The sequence below is a fragment of the Acipenser ruthenus genome, chromosome 7 (genome assembly GCF_902713425.1).
Source record: "Acipenser ruthenus chromosome 7, fAciRut3.2 maternal haplotype, whole genome shotgun sequence".
NCBI classification, from domain to species: Eukaryota; Metazoa; Chordata; class Actinopteri; order Acipenseriformes; family Acipenseridae; genus Acipenser; species Acipenser ruthenus.
The window spans coordinates 18,978,753-18,997,747 of record NC_081195.1 but is presented as its reverse complement, the minus strand read 5'-3'; the positions used below and the strand labels follow the sequence as shown (position 1 = coordinate 18,997,747).

General features: G+C 36.8%; 2 protein-coding genes across 5 annotated transcripts in view; one reads left to right on the top strand and one right to left on the bottom strand.

Moving 5' to 3' along the window:
* LOC117415695 (methylcytosine dioxygenase TET3-like) overlaps positions 1 to 18,995 on the bottom strand; it is a 73,419-nt gene that overhangs the window by 35,640 nt on the left and 18,784 nt on the right. The window lies entirely within an intron of this gene.
* Positions 17,080 to 18,995, top strand: part of LOC117415697 (solute carrier family 25 member 16-like) — a 46,142-nt gene continuing 44,226 nt past the window's right edge. Inside the window, exon 1 of the mRNA XM_034026356.3 lies at positions 17,080 to 17,161. The gene's annotated coding sequence lies outside the window, so the exon portion shown is untranslated. The remainder of the gene's footprint in view (positions 17,162 to 18,995) is intronic.

Genomic DNA, 18,995 nt, shown 5'->3' with positions numbered 1-18,995 from the left:
TATTAACTCATCAGCCACTGAACTGCTACAGTGGGTTCTATTCAATTGATGAACAGTGGCACATCTAAACACCACTATCAATTCAGTTATTCAGTTATGTCCTTGAGTTTTTTTTACAAACAGAAATAAATTAGAAAGGATAACATGCACATTTGAATATTAGATTTTCTTAACCTTGGGCCTTTTATTAATTATTTAGATCCACTGTAGTTTATATCAATTGCCTCAGTATCTCCAAGCATTGAATATCTTCAATATGTTGAATATCTTTTGGTTCTTTGTATCAACAACATGACTAGGTAGCCTATTCTATACCCTCACCAGTCTTTGTGCTACACTTAAAGTATTGGTTCAGGGTAACTGTATCAACTTCTACATTCTCTTGACACAAAATTCAATGCAAAAGGTTGGTATAAAAAAACAAATGTACCTTTCTTTTCTTTTTAATTAGCTATCCTAAATACAGTAGATGATCATTTCTAAAGCAACAGCAACTATGGACAGTGCTGGTATTACTGCCTGTTCAATATTGATATTAAAATTGCAGAACAGAAACATTTCAGTTTTTAAAATAGATAGTGTGCTGACTAACATCAGCCCTTTTATAAAGGGTGTCATCTTGTAAACCTGTGTATTAGAAACTATCGTGAAAACTCTGTGGTCACTGATACCATTTAGCACTACTAGAATGACTCAATGCAATACCCACAAAGAACGCTCCAAAAGCAAAGGTGAAAAATGCAAATGAAGGCCCTCACACCACAGCACAGTAAGTCCAAATATAAATAAACCTAACTTGTTGCTGCTATGCAACACAAAATGTACAACCTAATTTAGCACTACAACGACACCAATAGCTGTACCCAATACAGTAATGTCTTGTGTACTTGTAAAAACAGGTTGAACAGTATTTTATTTACAGTACACAAGGACAGTCAGAAAGCTCCAAAGGTTGATTTGCGCTTCAGTGTCATGTTGTTGAATTTCGCCTTTACAGGAATAGGGCAATTTGTGTTTTTAGTACTCCTCCACAAAGCAGCACCCCCAGTTAGCATCATTTGTGATTTTAGCAGGAGGTGCCGCTGAAGAATTTACAAAAAATGTGATATTTTCAATAACTGTTCTACTATGTAAACTCACATCTAATGCGTTGCAACAACTAACCGACTCTTGTGAGATTGCAACCATGCGATTTCTAAAATATCCCGCCCCAGTTGTGACAGCGCTCATTGGTCTAGTATTGTTTGTGTTCAAAAGCAATGTAAAGAGGCGCAATGCACTGTACACACAGCTCATAAGATTCACGAAATTAGGATTTCTCATTGCAATAGTTTCTGCCGCAAACCCCAGATGCAGTACTACATAAAGGCTGGAGATGCAGTACTGAGTGTCCTGTTGATATGCAGTGCCTTTTAAACCCGTTTCACTATGAATAAAATTACTTTTAAAACAGTATATGTAAAATAAACAGCGAGCGTGAAAACAAATTAGACCTGACGCACCTGACAGGCACTGAATAAATGGACCACAAAGGGTTAAACCACCTATTAAACCAGGTAAAACCTTAAATCAGGCCCCTGACAGCAACGGGTGCATGTGTTGCCTGTTGTATGAAACTGAAAGCTCCTTGTGCTGTGGGTAAGTTGTGGAAAGAAGAACAACAATTTGGATTATTTTAGCCAAGGCAGCTCCAAATATTGTCCTCAATCCTTAATTAATATGTATATATGTGTGCAGCGCCAAAAGCAGTCAGTTCGAGAACAGGTTTTAAGCATTTCTTTGGTCGTTGTATTCACACCATGGGGGAGCAGGAGAAGGAGTGAACCACCAGAGTAGCAGGAAGCCTGAGAAGAATTCAGGCAGCCAGTAGGCAGTCAGTTCAACAATATACTGTGGTCCACGATTGGCTTTGTATATCAGAGGAAAGACCTTATAGTCAGTCTGATTATGCACAAGGATCCAGTGCAATTTTGTGGCCAGTGCGTTGGGTGCCGTTACAATCTTAGCCAAGAAGGACAAGCACTGCAGCACAAATGTGGGACTCCAGTGAAAGATCACAGTCCAAATGGTTGCCCAGGTTTTTTTCAACTGTGCCAGCAGGTGTTATGGTACAGGAGTAAACAAAAAGAACAGGACATTTTTTAACTGGTACTAGAGCCGACAACCAGAAAATCAGTTTTGCTGACAATTTCAGATAGATATTTGTCATCCAGTTAGATATTTGTCAACCTCAGTTACGTATTCAGACAACAAAGTGACTGTGGCAGTATTGGAGTGACTGTGAACCAGGGTCTCATCGGTGTGACACGCAATGGGAGTAGAAATGATGAAGGGTAAAGGGACAAAGACGAGACCCGAGGAACACCGGTGGTGACAGGAGGTGGATGGCCTTTGACCGGAATGAGACACAGATTTGTCTCATCTGTTTAGACATTAGCTATAACTTTACTTAATATGCCTTTAATGCATTCATTATGCCATTATTAAGGTGAAGCTGAGGCTGCCTCTATAAATGTAACATTTTCTTTTTTAAGGTAATACGGTTATATTCCCTGTTCATATCAGTCCTGCAAACACTAAAAAGTTCCCTTAGTAGAAGCAACTGCTAGTAATGTATTAATTAAAAAAACAAACAACATGACAAATATGAAAGTAAACACCAATATTACATATATCTATGCCAGCTTTTTTATTTTAGTGTCTTCTGGCAGGGTTTCTACAATATTAAATGTAGAATTACATTCCATGTTCATTGATGATTATGAGTGATTTTGTTTTTTTAAGTGGACATGCTCTAAACTGAAATCGATTTGGCTTTTTATTTACTAATTGTTGTACCTTCTTAGAATATATCCATAATGAGTCAAGAAGAGTAATGCAGTAATAAACAAAACCCTGTAGAAAAGGGCAGAAATCTTGAAGAAAATGAAATCCACAAGTAATACTAAAGAACAGAGTGGAAAGTCCATTCCACAAAGTAGAAGAAAGGATAGGCTCACTCTGCACTGAAGTGACAAAGAGTAAGATCTGTACTCTGTGAGTGGGACGTCATGCACCCTGAACCTCTCATTTCCTTCATGCCTCCTTTGTACTTTGTGTATTGGCTCATTGGTCCACTGTCTTGGTGTGGTTGATGCTGTCTATTTCTGGAACAGGATGTGACAAGGTGCTGCAAAATGAGGGACTTTCTGAATGACGTTTGTGTCTGGCAGGTTGAAGGAACTTCTTTTTAAAAATCAGGTCTTCATGACCTCACAGCATGGAGAACACTACTTGGCAAAGGATCACTTTTTGTAGTTCTCCCTGGGCCGGTAGAAAGTGAACCTGATCCCACAGGTTTATTTAATTCTGCGCATTCATTTTGCAGTTTTCCTCTACTTTTCCCATATACATACTATGCATTTACCACAGTTCATCATGATTTTCCATGTTTTTTAATATGCTATACCTCTCTGGGCTTAACAATGCTTACTTATGCTTCAAAATGCTTTTTTTGCACTTTTAATATGGTAAACGTTCTAGTTTTGTAACAATATGTTTTATGTGCTGGGACAAATATCTGAAAATTCAAACGAATACCTTGCACTTATTTACCGTCTCACCAGAATTTGCACGACAGTTTAAAAAAATGGCAAATGAAAAAGAGCTCTGCATGATATGTGTGGTGAAGATATATATATATATATATATATATATATATATATATATATATATATATAAACACAGGATCAACACAGCAGCTCGAGTCTCTATTTAAGTTTTAGATTCAGAAAGTAAACAAACCAGATTATGCGCGCGCACTCATAGTGATCTCTATGGAAAGCCATCTGGGACAAAAATGCATTGTGCTGCTTTAGAGCGAGTCAGAATCTCATGGGACAGAAAAAGGGAAGCACATCATTCTGAAATGTCTCGCTTAAACAGTACCTAACTTCCTGAAAATGTTGTGTAGTGATTTGTATATAGATTGTATATATTATATATTTTTTGTTGTCACTTTCTGTTATGTGGAATGATATAAACGAGAACCAAAACTGTGACTTTTTTTCCCCCTTCATTTTACAACGCCATTTCCACATTTCAGTTATTTGAAGTGTTTAAATTTAAATTTCAGTTTTCATTTGCCTGTTCAGCTACAAAAAGGCACAAGTAAACCTCATGTTATTACTTTATGGAAATGTGTCTATGGCCACTGTTTACTGTAAAGAAACAGCAATGGCAAGTAATGAAAAAAAATTAAAATAAAATGCGTTGTCAACGTTATGTACCATATTTCGGAATAAACAAAACAAGTTTAACTTGAACTGCTATTTGGCATCCTTTGTTTTGTAGTTAATTCACTGGGGTAAAGTAAGTCCTACACAACTTATTCTTTACTCCTGGGATATGTTTCTATTTTAACGTGTTACATATTGTAAGGTCTTGCTTTTAAATCAAGGCACACACACAGGCCATGGCCACGCCGCTTGCCCCTGCTGCTACCTTGCTTGCGTTCAGAGCAATAGAATTGCTTTTATTACTTTGTGAAAAATGAACGAATAAATGAAAATCCTGTGTTTGTCCCAGTACTATTTTATCTCCTTTTAAAAATGTGTAATTTACTCTTTGAAGGAAAAGGCAATATGCCCCATTATTTAATTTCAAAACCAGTCAAGTTATTCCCAAGATAGCTCAGTCAATCTGTACTGTGAAAAAACACCACAACCTATATTTCCAGTTATGTGGAAAGACCACTTGTAGTAAATGTCCCTGCAAAGTACAATCTAATTCAGACAAGCAGTTCCTATCTTTCAATATCTCAGACAATCAGAAACCAGAACGCATGCAATAGCAGATACCACCATGACGTTGATTCTGCTCTACCCAAATACAAAATGTATTTTTATACAGCACACTTCACGCCATGAAACAGAAGCACTGTACAAAGTTAAAAACAAAACAAGAGAGCTCATATGTACAATACACTCCAGCTACAACCAATTATATAAACGCACATTCAAAAAAGTATGTTTTCAATTCAGACTTACAGAATCCAATGTTTCAACCTGCCTAATGTCAACCGAAATAGAGTTCCACAAACGAGCAGCACAACTGCAAAAAGTTCTGGTTCTCCACAGTGAGAACCTTATGAATTTTCAGTATACACAATTTGTGTTGGAAGACACTGGTAAAAATGTGACATACGCATTGTATGGACAGATGTACCATGACCGGCATTACGTACTGTATGTAACAAATGTACACGCAAAGTATCATGCAATTGCAGCAAAGACTCTGATGCAAATGTATGCAAGTGGGACATTCGTACAGAATACTCAAAACCTCTATTGTACTTTAGTACAAACCTGCATTAGATCTATACCCATGTACACAACCTTTTTATAACAGCCCAACAGACATTAAAAAATGTGCACCTTTAAGCACAATAATACAACATAAATGCATGTAACTGTATATTATTCTGAAACGTGCCCAGAGTCTAAAGTGAGCAGGTTCCAAATGGTTTGCTACTATGTATCCTACTATATAGCAAGCCTGAAAGTAACTTCCTTCCTGTCTCTGATGCTGTACTCAGAGGACATGTCTCTATGCTGTCAGTTTGGGGGGTACCCTTCCTGTCGGGGGTCTCTGTCGAAACCAAACTACAGCATTTCTCAACAAAGTTTAAAAAATACATGTATCACCATCAAAATTAAAAAAAAAACAGGTAAAACAGCACCTTGTAATTTCATGCCTCCAGTTTACAAATTACAGAGAGGAAATGCACAATGAAGGAAAAAACTTTCAAATGATCAATGGATATGACCGATGGGGGGGGGGGGGGGGGAGGTCGAATAAATCAGGTGTTGGTTACCTTGGAAACTCTTTTTTTTCTTTGTGTTTTGGCTATATCCTTGCACACCCCCTGCAACAAGATATTAGAACATATTAAACATAAAAAAAAAATCAAGCAAATAAAAATATTTAAGCCTCTCTGGCAGTTTTTAACAAATAAAATTCCTTTTTCACTAAAAAGAAGCCCCTGAACACTCTGCAGCAGAACCTATTAGGTAGCCATCTTGCTTCCTTCTGCTTCAAAAGAATAACTAGCTACAGTACCTCATTCTTCAGCGTGCCTCTGGTATCATTATCATAGCGCTCAGAAGCAGCCGCTGGTCGCTGGTCCTGCAGACGTGCTGGGCATGCCTTCTCGCATAAGCAGCCACGTCCAAAACAACCAATAGCAAGGGGAGTTTAGCGGCTGGTAAATGATCTTCCATGCCTAGACCCTCCTAAACAAAGGATCCCCTATGTGGGCTTTTACTCCACAACTGCAGGCTGGAGAGATTCATAATCTGTGGTATGGACTTTTCAAAAACCTGGAACAGGGCATCCAAACAGCTCTCCACTATTATGTTGTGTACCAACACTGTTTACACTTCCAAATCCAGCTGTTTGGCTTCACACCAGATCCTAAAGCCTCTGTCTACCTCTTTTACAGTCCTTTCAGAAATATGTTTTAAACCCAATGTTTTATGGCCCACCGACAGCAGAAGAGTTGAATTTAAATCCACATGCAAGGATATTATAAAGATAAACATGTGGCACCGAAGGTCGTGTAAGGACAGCAGTTAGCTACCCCCAGCTGTCAGCATGTCTGATAGCCATGCACATTTCGAACACTTCTTGATTCAGGCAGTCAGACAGTAATTCTACCACAGCTTGTAAAACTTGCAATAACTGACGCTTCCTCATTAACCCTTAAGACACTCTTTAACACTTTGTAGTAACATTAATGCAGCTCTTTTTTTCTCACTACAAATAAACACAAACAGATTATTCTTTGAATATGAAATAATATAAAAAATACTGAAACTCCAGCATACAGTACCTGTCAGCAGTCTTATTTGGGGTTAACAGTTGAAAATATATCAGTATGCTCTCCCCTCCCCCTCTTTGTTCAGCCTTATGTTGAACACCCTTCAGATCCCTCCGGCGTCTGCCGATTTGAGCACTGAAATCACAACCTTTATCCACCCCCCCCCCCACACACACACGCACACATCATGCACACACACACACACACACACACACACCTCCTCCCTTTTTGGCTGCTAAGCAGGTTGTTACAGGTGCAACGGAGGATTAGCTTGTTTGATAACGTGTTTTTTTAGGTATAGTTTAACAAAATGTGACTTTTGTATCTACTGAAAATGCTGCTTGATTTGTCCACCATCAAATACTTCAGACACAAAGAGCTGATTCTTCAACCCAATGAACACCAAGATCCTTTGTACAACCCCAATATGTAAAATCACCCCTAAATGTAAAAAAAAAACCTCTATATGTATAACACCCTAAATGTAAAATCTTGCTTCCACCTTAATGTAAAAGTTCTACCCCGAAATGAAAAAGGATCTTTGCCCCTAAATGTAAAAAAAAAAAAAATTACCCCTAAATGTAAAATCATCTCCCCCTAAACGTAAAACCATTCAAACTATGAACAACTCTCAACTTAAACACTAACTGCTGTACCAAATATATATATATATATATATATATATATATATATATATATATATATATATATATATATATATATATATATATGTTTAACATATATTATTATTTATTATTATTATTTATTTCTTAACAGACACCCTTATCCAGGGCAACTTACAATTGTTATAAGAGATCACATTTTTACATACAATTACATACAATTTTTTTTTATTTATTTTTTTACACATTATTTTTACATACAATTACCCATTTATACAGTTGGGTTTTTACTGGAGCAATCTAGGTAAAGTACCTTGCTCGAGGGTACAGCAGCAGTGTCCCCCAACTGGGATTGAACCCATGATCCTGCGGTCAGGAGTCAAGCCCTAACCACTACTTCACACTGCTGCCCATATAGGGTTAACATTTTACATATATGGGGAGTATTTTTTACATATAGGGGTAATATTTTATATATGGCGGAGGTGTTTTACATATAGCAGTAGAAGTTTTACCTTTCCTTGAAGTTAGAGAATATAACATTTTACTTTTTACTTACATTAAAATATATAAATAAATATATTAAATTAAAACATGAAATAAAACCTGCTTTTTACATTTTTTTTTTACAAAATATATTTATTTGGTGTGCCAGTATAATAATAATAAAAATTTAAAAATTAAAAAAATTCATCATGTGCAAATGTGCATTTAAAATGTATTTATATATATATATATATATATATATATATATATATATATATATATATATATACAGTTATGATGTAGATGCAGAGTTCAATGTTGATGTAATTATTGTTAATGATAAATAAGTAGTGTGTTTTTTTAAATAAACATCTATTTTAAAATATTTATAATGTGTTGATAAAATCTAAAATAATAATAAAAAAACATATTTTTGTTAATTAAATAGAATATAGAAGTAATAGAAAACAGAATAGTGAATCCCTTGGTATCAGTAAATAGATTACTCAGGGTAGCAGGAAGGAACAGTGGGGTTGTTTTGAGTTTAAGAGCAATGTTAAAACACCCAATGTGAATGTGCAGGGCGTGGCTCCCGTGGAGGAGGAATCAGAATCTCAGTCCCGGTTGGTACAACATTGATTGTGTGTTTTGGAGGATTTCATGGGCTTATCAAGTGTGACTGACCAAGTATAACTGCTTTTTTACATTTAGGGTGATTTTACATATTTAGGTTGTACCAAAAAAAAAAAAAATGCAGCTATGTGTAAAACATCTACCCCTATATGTAATAACCTCCCACTAAATGTAAATAACTCACGATGTGTAAAACGTCTATGCCGATATGTAAAATACCTCCTCCTATATGTAAAACACCCCCATATGTAAAAAACCTATCCCTATATGTAAAACACCTCCGCCTAGATTTAAAAAGTTATTTGTTTTTCATTGTTACAGCAGTTTGTGTTTAAGTTGTTCATAGTTTTGAACGGTTTTACATTTAGGAGGGAGCAAGATTTTACATTTTATTATTATTTATTTCTTAGCAGACGCCCTTATCCAGGGCGACTTACAATTGTTACAAGACACCACATTATTTTTTACACATTATTTTTACATACAATTACCCATTTATACAGTTGGGTTTTTACTGAAGCAATCTAGGTAAAGTACCTTGCTCAAGGGTACAGCAGCAGTGTCCCCCACCTGGGATTGAACCCACGACCCTCCGGTCAAGAGTCCAGAGCCCTAACCACTACTCCACACTGCTGCCCATATTCTGTTTTCTATTACTTCTATATTCTATTTAATTAACAAAAATATGTGTTTTTTTATTAGGGGCAGATGATTTTACATTTAGGGGTGATTTTACATATAGGGGTTGTACATCCTTTCAATCTGTTCATAACGGTGTAGTGCCCTGTGCTTGTTTCTAAACATTTTAATAAGGTTGTTTGTCATCCATAACTATTAAACACTCAATAGTGCTGAACACTTTTTCAACGTCTTCAATTTAGAATATTCAAACAAACAGTGCTCGGAACACATTCTGTGGCAAAAAATGGCCATGGTCGTATTCATTCATACAAGAGAATTTATAAATGACTGCATCACAAATATAGGCATCATGCAAAGAATAACTGAGGTCTGAAATTAATAGCACTTATTTTATAGTACAGTTGAGTGTTTCTCTCCTTTCTTTAAGGTCATTTCAAGGGGGTATCAGCTTTATTTTACTCCCAAGAGATTATTTTTACAGTACCATGGTACAAATTATACTTTTGTTTTCCAGCTAATTCAAAATGAGGGATCAAAATACTGCATCAATTTGGACAGCTTAGAACAACTGGGTAGACATCTGCGAGTTGCTTTCCTACATTCATTCATACTGTAGTTTAGCCATCTGTGTTATTATCACATAGTTCCCTTTAAACTTCATGCAACATGTACTGTATAAGGCACTCTTTACTAATGTGTGTAAAATACAATTTTACACATTTTAAAGTTGAATTTATGGAATTTTTATGAGCCCGCAATATATTGTGTTTTAAATGTGATGTTTACCATTGTGTTTTGACTGATTTAGGGAGTTGTGTATGTACTCCTATATATTTTCATATATATATATATATATATATGTGTGTGTGTGTGTGTGTGTGTGCCTTATGGATCAGACACAGTTACTCTGACAAAAAACAATAATATCAAACTAAATTAATTGCTATTAGTTATTTCTCATAGATCTTTTTGCTTGTCCATCTGCTATTTTTAAAATAAAGCCATGTACTGTACTACTCTCCTACAAGCAGAGGGGAGACTCTTTTTGCCCAATTAAATTACATGGGACCCCCCCAGAATCTCTTTATGGGCAAAGCAAGCAGGTTTTCTATACGAGAAGAGCAAGTAACAAAACATCTCAGTTTAATCTTTTTTAGCTTTAGACACTGCTACTATTATAACACGATTGTACCTATGATATGTACACTAAAATGAATGCAGTCATTGATTAACAGTATAGTTTCAAGTCAGTACTAGTGTTGCACCTCTGAGTACAAAAAACAGGACTCTAAATGTAAGGGTGGGAGATTAAACTATCTTTAGAAATCCTCTATTCTGGCCTCCCGAGTGGCGCATCCGGTAAAGGCGCGCCGCGTGGAGTGCAGGATGCGTCCTATAGCCTGGAGGCTGTCGGTTCGAGTCCAGGCTATTCCACTGCCGCCCAGGGGGGGGGAGGGCTTAGGTCAGCCAGGGTGTCCTCGGCTCACTATGCACCAGCGACCCCTGTAGACTGGCCAGGTGCCTGCGGACTTGCCTGTAAGCTGCCCAGAGTTGCATTGTCCTCTGACTCTGTAGCTCTGGGTTGGCTGTATGGCGGGCCTGCAGAGTGAAAAGAAGCGGTCGACAGCGCGTGTTCGTCTTCACCGCTCCCAAGTCAGTGCAGGGGTGGTAACTGTGAGCCTAAAATACAATTGGACATTTCAAATTGGGAGAAAAACGGGGTAAAATCAATTGTCGACTACTAAAATTTTAAAAAAATCCTCTATTCATCCAATAGAAAACATTGATAATATTACTACTATAGTATTGACAACCAATTAATATTCAGCGTCTATTGCAGTAATATTGTATCCTAATTTATCTATCTTGTGCTCAATTTATGGTCCTGACATTTAGTGTGCTGGGAAGGCATACTGAATCCCTGGGACACCTTCCTCGAAACCAAGACGATCCAGGGAAAACAGGAGAGGTGGTGACCCTAGTCAGCACCCAGGATATACACAGATTGATTCAACACCTTAATGAAGTGTAATTACTCAAGTATCCAGAAACAGCTTGGAGATATTTGCTAATTCTCAAAGCTCTTTACACACCCAATAAAGGAAGAAAACCAAAAGTAAACAACTCAAATATTTCATAGGGCCTTGTACTAAAAGTAGTCTTACTGTAAGTTGTCTTTATTTGTTTTAGAATCAGGGACGCGGGAACAAGGGGTGCTGGGGGCTGCAGCAGAAGCTGTTGCAATGAGAAATTCTGCTAGTTTTGTGAAGCTTATGAGCTGTGTGTGCAGTGCACTGCGCCTTTTTACATTGCTTTTGAACACAGATAACACTAGACCAATGAGCGCTGACACAACCGGGGCGGGATATTTTAGAAATCGCATGGTTGCAATTTCGCAAGAGTCGGTTAATTGTTGGAACGCATTAGATGTGAGTTTATATAGTAGAAAATATCACATTTTTTGTAAATTCTTCAGCGGCATCACCTGCTAAAATCATAAATGATGCTAACTGGGGGTGCTGCTTTGTGGAGCAGTACTAAAAACACAAATTGCCCTATTCCTGTAAAGGCAAAATTCAACAACATGATACCGGAGCGCAAATCAACCGTTGGAGCTTTCTGACTGTCCTTGTGTACTGTAAATAAAATACTGTTCAACCTGTTTTTACAAGTACACAAGACATTACTAAATTGCAGCATGTAAGTGGATCATAGCAGCAGTATGCACTACTTTTTGATTAGTTCGGTCTAAACTATTTATGGTAAGCATGTTGTAAACATTGTAGCGAGGACTGTGATTAAAGCATTTTTTTACTTAAATCGATAAACAGGTGTTGACGCTGGCTTCTTTTTATTAATACGTTTAACATAACAGCAACCGAATGCATAGCTTCCATCATGTACAGGGGTTACAGTTGTGTTCAATGGCTTTCTGCACCCCTACTATAAAAATTGTTCCAGCACCACAGTTTAAAATTGTAATTTTACATTCACAAAAAAATGACAATTCAGATTAAATAGTATAAAAATCCAGCCCATTGTTTCCAACAGAAAAAAAATTAAAATAAATAAATAACAAGATGATGGCCAGGTAGTCAAGGAGACCCAACAAAAAGGGAGTGTGTACTACCTACAGTTCAATGTTCCCAGAGATATGAGTGATTCATTGTGCTGAAGTGGTGGAGGTGAAAACATGAGCAATCCATAAAAGCACCCCCTCACGAGGGCTGCTAAATTATGATTTGAAATCCATGAGTAATGGAGAGATACAAAGGGCAAATATTAAACCATGTTCAAAAAAACATGTTGTCTGCTAACTAATTCAATATTTTTGTCAAAACATTCTCATATGTAATTTAAAATTTTGGAGTTGTGTAAGTTGAAGCTTCAGTGAATCATGCTTCTTTCCATTCTTTTTTTTTTTTTTCAAATATGATTCATAGGTATCTGTGAATATAATTATTCCACACAGTACAGCAACCTTCAGTGTATTCAGCTTCAACAATAGTCAGCGCCAGGGACACTACATCACTTTGTGAGCCAAACCGCTCACTCATGCAACCCACTGCAGTAGGAGGTTATACATTATATCTTCAAGCTCTGTTATACTGTAGCTCTGCAGGAGAAAACAAAAAACGAAAAAGGGGGTTGTATTTGATCTCATGTGGTGACACTCCATTTTTCAACCTTTTCATTGCCTTACTTTTTTGTTTAACTAACTTTTCTGCATCACTGTGAAGGCCATCAATGTGTAGGATTCATAGAGGGTATACTGTGAAGATTCATAGTGTACAAGAAGAAAAATATTCACTCAGGACCTGAAAAAGATATTCATACACTGTATATCTCAACTCTTGTTCTCATCTATACTGTATACTATTTGGCTTACTAGTTATTCAATTATATAGAATAGGGGTAGCACTGAATAGTCAACTAGATGACCAGTTGAATAGAAAAGTGACAGTCAACCTCAGAAACTGGTCGCTGACTAATTCCATGTCACAGTATTATGAAGTAATTGTGAAGCGGTTTGCTATGTTTGGCGAAAAATGTTTGGGGCCTGAAGGTCTTCTTGTCACTGTACACTCCGCAATGGGTATTCATTTTTATGCTTAAAAAAAATCTGTCAGGACATCTCTGTTAAACTAATGAAGAAAATAACAAAAGCACAACGTTAAATTTGGCGACTGCAAAAATGAAATGTAATGTTTGAAATAAAAATGAAGGGGACCAGAGTTAGGCTCAAGCAAGATATGATGGTAAAAACAAAGATTGTTTTGTAATTAACAGCTTTTTTTCTGAGTTTAATTATGAAAAACAGAATCAGCTCAATTTGTTTAAAGGGACGTCACCTGAGTAAAAATAAAACCTGAAAACTTCAAGTCCTACATGTGTGTGTGTGTTAGCATTTACTTTTTCCAAAATACTTGTTTTATTTATTTTTAGCATATGACCTATTTCAAACATATATATGCCAGTAACATACTGTTCTGTACATCCCCTGCCATGGCTGTAAAATACATACTGTAATATCAACAGGTTGTACTGAATAGCATAAAATACAAATTACTGCATTTTATGGCGATTTGATAAGCAATTATCAAAATGTTATGTGTGACATAAAACAGAATAACACAGGAATCAATACACCAATGTATTTCAATGTGGATATTTAGATCACTAATTAGACAGAAACTGCAATTCATGTCATTTGTTTCTGAATATTTTCTCAGGCTGAGACTGCCTTGTCTATACTGAGTGCAATACAAAACCACGCCTACGTGCATACAATGAAGTGTAATTTACACCTGTGCACACTGCACACTCCACTGCTAATGACAGTATAGACTGTAGAGCTTATTTAATTGATAACTGGCTCTCTGTTACAGTGCATGGCATAATGATTTATTTGTGTACAATTCACTCTTTATTAAGTATATTCGCTAAACAATGCTGCTGTGCACGATGGCATCCCAGAATGTGCCTGTGAACATGTTTTAAATATTTTATGTAATTTCTCTTGTCGTTTGGTGCCTTACTCTGCCAAGTCAGATTCCTCTGCTGATGCTTTTCTCCAAAGCAGCAGCCCAAAGTGCGACTGACCTCCTAATCACCCTCTGCTTGAATATAACGAGACTACTGCCATCTCCTGACTAAACAGACACATTACTTGTCTTCTGTTCAATCTGCCTTAATTTTATTTCTTTATTTTAAAATTCTGGCTCAGGAGTTCACTGGGTATTAGATTACAACATATCCCAATAACAACTAAAACGCAGCCTCACAGTACAATAAGAACAATTTGTACACACATTAATTTCAGTGAACGTACCTGAGCAAAGTCACAAAATGAAAAACTCTACTTGCGATGTTTACCTTAAGTGGTTGCAGCTTGCAAAATAATTTCAGAAATCCTGCCTGTCATGCACACTTTTATTCACAATATATGATTTTATAATGTGCAGTTTTGAAAGAAACACATCATATACAGTGTTTCCCAAACTTTTGGATTGGCGACCCAAATGAACACAGGAATAATGAACCACGACAAAATTAATCACTGTTCGGTATTTTAACTGAAATACTTCTTAACCAATCAAAAAGCTAAATTTCATTTATTTGTAACTACACTACACTATATAAGCATTCAGGCTTTGAAAGTTAGTTTACAGCTTGTTAAAATGTTTGTTTTTGTCAAATTAATTATTAGTAAAAAATTGTATTAAACTGACATATTGTAACCACGACGCAGACGAACCGCTGAGCTGAGTCGGACACGCAGAGACTGTTAGCTTTGTTTGTGTTACCAGCCTGTTTATTAAACCCTTTTATTTATCCTGTATTTGTTATTGTTTATTGCATTTATTTTTTTATTGAACTGCTCGCTCTTGTAAAATAAACCATACAATTTAGTCCAGAATACTTGTCTGGATTGTTTCCTTTACCTCCACGTTACAATATGAATTTAAAATTGTGTTGCAACATAATGAATACCAGTTTTAATTTTCAATTCGACATCAAGCACTGCAAACATACCGATAACAGTGCATTGTAACCAGGTAGGATACATTCATCTCCTCCTCTGAGAAAGTCTTGCTGTTTAGCTAATTGAGCAGCTTTATGCACAATGCAATCTGGCTTTCGTGAGCCAGTACTTCACAACAAATAACACATGAGGACGCAGATCACCCTCGTCACCAGTGTAAGAAACACTGAAATTAATATACGATGGTAATAGCAAGTTTTTTTTGTTTTGAGCTGCAAGTAGCATTAGACATGTTTTCGTTTTGCATCCATTTTAACAAAATCACAAGTAACCGCACATAAAATGTCACCTTATGCTTTATATACCGGTGATAAAACAATACATTGTTTACATACTTACTGCTAATGATTTGTATGTGAATTATATTTATTTTGAATTTAAGCATAATAAGTTGTATAGTACATCAAAATCTTAACAGTGTGCACTGAACCGTCATATTTTTTAGATTGCTTGGCGACCCATCAGAAACCTTGGACCCCCACTTTGGGAAATTGATATAGCCAATATTTGTACTGCACTAGGTTAAAGAAAGTTATCAGTTTCCATGAATTGCTTTCCAGTTAGTCTTTTACTACTTTACATCCTGGGTAATATCACTCCATCTTATCTTCGGGGTCAAAGCATCTTACTGGCTGCAATGCATGTCAGTCATTAAGGGAAATGGCTAGCTGGTTACTGACAGGAAAGAAAGCACTGAAGGGGTTGGGACAATTTCTTGTTGAAGACATTTTAAAGAAATCGTGCAGCTCTGTGCAGTGTGTTCAATCACTTAATAGAAGCAAATTAAACCGGCAACCAGGTTCTTAGTGTTACAGGTAATGCATCAATAAGGCAAACATTTGCTGTATTTATTTTCTTAAGTGAAAAAAAAGCATATTCACACTATTCTTACAGAAATAGGAATTTACAGTAACAGGTAATTGCTGTCCAATGATCATTAACTAAAATAAGTCTAAACATTATTATTAATTCCCCTATGTTAAGCCAGCATGGAGACTGTATCTACTGTAATATAAACAGCAGGCTTGATTTGCCTGGCAACCTTTGAAATGTGGGGCTCAAGCTGATGAAGTGGGTATGGGTGTTACAGACACCCCTTGCCAAGCCAGCTGATCACAGACATGCAATATTTGCAGAAGGTAGCCATTCTACAAGCAGAGTCCACAGCAAGGCAATGCATCGACTCACAACAGATTATCGAATCCAGCAGAGGTGAAGCCTGTATCTTCATGATCTCTTAACCTTGACTTAAAACAGAGGGATCTGTTGAATGAATGTAACTGTGGAGGTCTGACAGATCCTATCATCGCTATATTCACATAACAACTCTCAGGGTATCATTTTAATTGTTTTTTTTTATTTTTCCATTACTATTGTATGGTTTTTGCCATGGAAATTATTTTTCATTATTGTGCAAGTGGGGCGTGTTGAATACCAGAAAAGCTTTGATTAGTTGGGGACCTTGGGGCAGATTTATTCAGTATTTACTTCTTGTAAATGAAAAGGAAACTCTTAAATTAAAAATAAGCAACTGATCTATGCAATGGGCTAGATTCCATTACCTGTCTTTGAGCCCTAGAATCCTAAATGCTGGGACTAAACTGGTTTCCTCATTCAACTAAAATCATGCAATATTGTGACCATTCCACTCTGCAAGCCCCAACTACTCTACATGTATAAGGACAGAGAGTGGGTGAGGGCTGGCAGTGCTGAAAGTCACATTGTCACATGATTTTAATGGAATGAGGAAGGCTGTTAAGTTCCAGTACTTTCTCAGACAAGCTCAAAGTCAGGTACTGGGCAGATTTACAGAAAACACAACTCCATATTTGAGCAACGGAACTCTGGAATGGCTGCAAACACCATCACATAGTAAGAAAACAGTTTTACAAAATGTAATTATTGTTAAAGCTTAGTCTTAAAGCTTTTCTTGTAGGCAATGCTATAATATCTCATGCCTTTTATAAACTTGATATTGAACATCAGATCCGCGTAGAGTATGATGTAATGAATTGGCAGCTTAGTCCATTGAATTGAACGGAAAGGCAAGGGCTGGACGTGAACTGCAAACTATAAGGATCAAAGACAAACAACTTACCATGCCAGCTCTACAGTGGAGAGGTAAGTACGGGCCTTACACTGATGTCAGTATTATTAACTCATCAGCCGCTAGGAAGAGATCCATTACAATGGGTTGCCAAATAGACTGATAATTATCTTATATAATTATCTTATCCTGGCGTTCTGTGTTGGTCAACAAGTCATATATTAATAATCCACCAAGGGACTTTGGAGTTCAGCAAGGCACACAATATCCAACCCCATTCATTTCCTACATGTTTGCTTGATGAACAAGAATAACAAGAACACAGATTTCCCACTCTGTGTTCTGCAACACTTTCAAAGACTATAGAACGTGATTGCAGTACTGGCCTGGGAAATGTCTGTACTGCTGTCTGATAATTGCGCAATATTTTGCCTTTTGCACCCCATACTTGCAGAAAAATACATTGTGTTTACCATAGTGCTGCTGTGTTCTTCTACTCTTGAGTGTTTTGGATTATTAAGCCTTTATACAATGGTAGTTTTGCAGTTTCCCTATGCTTTTCACATGACTATACTAGGCATTTACCATACTTTGCCATACCTCGCTGGTCTTTACAATGCCTACCTTTTGCTGTACCATGCTTTCATCATGCTTTATTACAATTTGCTATGTCTTTACTATGGTAAACTTTTATAAGACCACTACCACTGCAATGCCATTGCAAGTTATTTAGTAAGGGAAAGTATAGAGAAAGCAAGAAACAATAGTTAAGCACTGACAAATATTTTGTACCACTTGTTGCCATATTTGTAGTAAGCAGTCAGAGAGACAGAAGGTTGTAGTTTACACAATCACAGGTGATCTAGAGATTATCTGCACTGTAGATATTATTTATATAAACACTCGATGTATGTTTATGAAGTATTCTGGTGGTATTAGAATTATGGAAAAGATAGTATATTACTTTTCATTTAGTTTGCTGTGTTTTAGAGAATGCTTTTTTAAGTATACCAACTCTATAAAAGTGGTGAATCTCACACAAAACGAAGAAACAAGACCAGGGGATGTATGTGAGAAAATGTTGACACTTCAGTAGAAAGAGTAAAATAAATGTTACAGAAGGAATATGCAAAAGATGCAGCTTGTTGCAACAGAATACTTGTGAGACTATTGTGAGTATTTTGGGAAAAAAAAACCAGCTTTCTAGAAGGACACCAAACTTTTATATTCGGTACAATGTACAGTGCAACTGATTGTTTTCCACTCGATCAGTACGCACATACATTGGTTTGCCTTTTGTGGATACCAGTGTTGCTATGGCAACACCTCCCAAATGACACCAAACTCCAATCCCAAGGGTTGTTATTGTGGTAAATATCATTGATAGTGTTGAGAGTGTAGACTAGTTTGATTACTATTTGTGAATATGGAAAAAGGCAGTTGTCTTTCTAACTCAACACTTTATTGGCACAATATGGACTGGACTGGATTCTTTGCAAATTAGAAATAAAGTCAAATTGTGCTGCAAGTCAGTCCCACCCAAATGAAGTCCAGCTGCACCCCCCCCCCCCCCCCCAAATAACCTGCAGCACAGGGAGTGGATAGGTGACAGGATGCAGCACAGGGAGTGGCTAGGTGACAGGATGCAGCAGTTTCCTG